A 3,630-nucleotide genomic window follows, 5' to 3' on the forward strand; every position below is an offset into this window, starting at 1 on the left:
AACACCCCTATTGAGAAGAGAATTGCCAGCAGTGTTGGAAACCGGGCTCTCCAGGAGTCTCAGACGCTAGGAAGTGAGAGACTGTTTCCTATCCCCTGCATCAGAAAGAAATTGTTCAAGTGGTGGGTCACGGGCATGTAGGTATCTGGGGTTTTGTGCTGTAATATTTTTTTCCCTTAAGAGGCAAGCACAGTGGTTTTATTTAATGAAGCATTATCTAAAAACTAAAACGTAGCCCTGGCCGGTTGGCTCAGCGGTAGAGCGTCGGCCTGGCGTGCGGGGGACCCGGGTTTGATTCCCGGCCAGAGCACATAGGAGAAGCGCCCATTTGCTTCTCCACCCCCTACCCCCCCCCTTCCTCTCTGTCTCTCTCTTCCCCTCCCGCAGCCAAGGCTCCATTGGAGCAAAGATGGCCCGGGCGCTGGGGATGACTCCTTGGCTTCTGCCCCAGGCGCTAGAGTGGCTCTGGTCTCAGCAGAGCATCGCCCCCTGGTGGGCAGAGCGTCGCCCCTGGTGGGCGTGCCGGGTGGATCCCGGTCGGGCGCATGCGGGAGTCTGTCTGACTGTCTCTCCCCGTTTCCAGCTTCAGAAAAATACAAAAAAATAAATAAATAAAATAAATAAATAAATAAAATAAAAACTAAAACGTGTAGCCTTTGAAAGAGAAAATCTTGACGTTCAGTAGACAGCATCACCCATAAGTAGGTGACCTCTAGGAAGCTTCGTTTTCGTGTAGGTCTGAGCAAAGGAGGAGGGAGATGGTGTGGCACTTCTGTTACTCTATGTGTTTAAATTAAGGTACATTTACATAATATAATATCCATCCTTTTAAAGTGAGCGATCCAGTGGTTTTTAGTATAGTCACTGTGTTATGCAACTGTCATCACTATTGAATTCCAGAGCCGTCAGTCACTCCAAAAGGAACCCTGGGCTCATTAGCAGTCATTCTCCATTATCCCCTCTTTCCAGCTCCTGACAGCCACTCATCTACCTTCTGTCTCTGCAGAGTTGCTTATTCTGGATATTTCATATAAATAGAATCCAACCATACATATCTGTGACCTTTCCTGTCTGGTTTCTTTCACTTACCACAATGATTTCAAGGTTCATTGGTGTTGCAGGCATGTCTGTGCTTCTTGTTTATGGCTGAGGAATAGTCCATTAATGCGTGGATATACTACATTTTGTTTATCCATTTAGCTGTGGACAGACATTTGGTTTGTTTCCACTTTTTGGCTACTATGAATAATGTTGCAATGAACATTGTCCTACAGGTATCTGTGGGCAGGAGCAGGCTGCTCTGGGAAGGGCATGACTTCGAGTGAGGCTGCTGTGTGCCCCTACCTCACCCCCGGGCAGACCCCGAAGGAGCTGACAGCCAGAGGCCATCTGCTGACCATACTCCCTGAGTCTGGACAGCAAGTCCTTCCCTGAAGGGCGATGTGGGCGGCACAGCCCTGGGACCCCCTTAGGGATCCCATTCCTGTCGCCCACAGCAGTAGCTGGCTTGGGTACAGTCACTGGTGGCCTTCCTTTCCTTGTCTCCCTTCCTCACTCCCCTCCAGGTACTTCCTTCACCTCTCAAATAAACTGCATTCGAACCCAGATCCTATCTCAGGGTCTGCTTCTGGGGCATCTGAAATAGGGACATACCAACTTGACTTCAGAGTGATGTTCTGAGGGGAAGGCCTGGTGGTTTCCAGTTCTGTAAATTTACTTTTCTTGAGTTACGTATATTTAGGGCGATTTGAGTCCTGGTTTGCTCAACACTGTTCTTGTTTAATGTGTTGCCTTGACTGATACTCCATTCCATCCATGCCTGTTTTTCTCCTCAAAGTATCCTGGTTTGGGTGAGACATTTTTACGAGTGATGCCCGATGGGATACATGGACAGGGAGGGCGGTTCGCTTTGATCTTGAATGCCATCGGCTCATTGTCTGGTTGGGTGAATCATCAGGTTGTAGAGCTGGAAGCAGCCTTGGGGCCTGGCTAATCCAGTGACTCTCAACCTTCTTTTTTTGGTCACGATGCACTCGGTTGAGCATTCACAGGCATAACACGCCCATGGAGTTCCCACCGTGCCAGCTGTAACTCTCCTCCTTTTTCTGCCTCCCGGGAACGCATAGCGGAGGCTTGCAAGAATTCGGTTATTATAAGGATAATGGATTATTAAAAAAAAGAAAAGATGAATCATCCTCGAGCTTTGGTACTTTAACCATTAGCATCCTATCGCTCACGATCCACTTCATGACTGATTGAATCTGAGAACTGCTGATCTTGTTCCAAACCCCTGGATGACATAAAGAAAAGAAAAGTCATTAGGCTTCTTCATTTTTCTCACCTGGAAACAGAGATGATAAAATCTCCTTCCCTCCCTGTCTGGTTCAGTGACGGTGGAAGGCACATGAGATAATGAACGTGAAGGCTTTGGGAAGTGTAAAACCTTCGTTTGAATGGGAGCCGTGCTGGGGACTTATCCAGATACAGCAAGCGGCAGCCCTGTCTGCTGAGAGTTTTCAAGAGCCACACTAGGACTTACAAAATCTGCCCGAAGGTGAATTTGCAGACATCTATACTGCTCACAAAAATTAGGGGATATTTCAAAATGAATATGGAGCTATAAAAAAAAGAAGCATTTGATTTTTTTTAATTAAACAAGAGCATCAGAAAAGCAAATGACAAGTCAAAGAAAGTTGTTTGATTATGCAAATGAGATGCAAAACCAACTTTTATTTCCTTGGTGAAAATGTACTGTACAAAAGGATGAAAGTGCCCTGGCTAGTTGGCTCAGCGGTAGAACGTTGGCCCAGAATGTGGAAGTCCTGGGTTCGATTCCCAGCCAGGGCACACAGGAGAAGAGCCCATCTGTTTCTCCACCCTTCCCCCTCTCCTTTCTCTCTATCTCTCTTCCCCTCCTGCAGCCAAGGCTCCATTGCAGCAAAGTTGGCCCAGGTGCTGAGGATGGCTCCATGGCCTCCACCTCAGACGCTAGAATGGCTCCGATTACAATGGAGCAACACCCCAGATAGACAGAGCATCGCCCCCTGGTGGCATGCCGGCTGGATCCCGATAGGGCTCATGTGGGATTCTGTCTCTCTGCCTCCCTGCTTCTCACTTCAGAAAAATACAAAAAAAAAAAAAAAAAAAGAAAAAGGATGTAAGTACTGGAGTATCTGCCTGTTCCCTGATCCCCTAAGTTCCCCTAAAATTTGTGAGAAGTGTTTCTTTGCTCAGGATATTTCTGAGCCAAAAATTTACCAGTGGTCCTGGTCATTATGTGAGTTCTTTCTCCATCTTGGCTAATGTGTAACAGTCAGCACCTGGTGGTTGCAAGAGACAAAAATGCATCATGAATCTCCTTGAAGGGATTGATTGGCATGCATAACAAAACCATGGGGATGTCCTGTTTGGAGCTGGCCACAGGGATGGCCAGAACTTGAGATTTGAACATCACAGGGATTCACTGCGCCTCTCGTGATATCATGCCTGCTCTCTGGATATTGGCTTCATTTTTTCAGAACAACTTTTTCTCGGGGTGGGGACATGGGTATTGGACAGTGGGCTCTTACCTTTATAGCCTTGTGATCAGAGAGAAAAGATACTTTCTTCTCTTGCCCTGCCCTGCCCCAC

The 3,630-nt window shown here is 47.3% G+C and overlaps 1 non-coding gene across 1 annotated transcript; it reads left to right on the plus strand.

Annotated features, from left to right (window-relative positions):
* The first annotated feature begins 2,771 nt into the window (after positions 1-2,771).
* Positions 2,772-2,847, plus strand: TRNAS-AGA (transfer RNA serine (anticodon AGA)). Its single transcript has one exon. It is a non-coding gene; the product is annotated as a tRNA-Ser (tRNA).
* The last annotated feature ends 783 nt before the right edge of the window (positions 2,848-3,630 follow it).

The sequence above is a fragment of the Saccopteryx leptura genome, chromosome 2 (genome assembly GCF_036850995.1).
Source record: "Saccopteryx leptura isolate mSacLep1 chromosome 2, mSacLep1_pri_phased_curated, whole genome shotgun sequence".
Taxonomy (NCBI): Eukaryota; Metazoa; Chordata; class Mammalia; order Chiroptera; family Emballonuridae; genus Saccopteryx; species Saccopteryx leptura.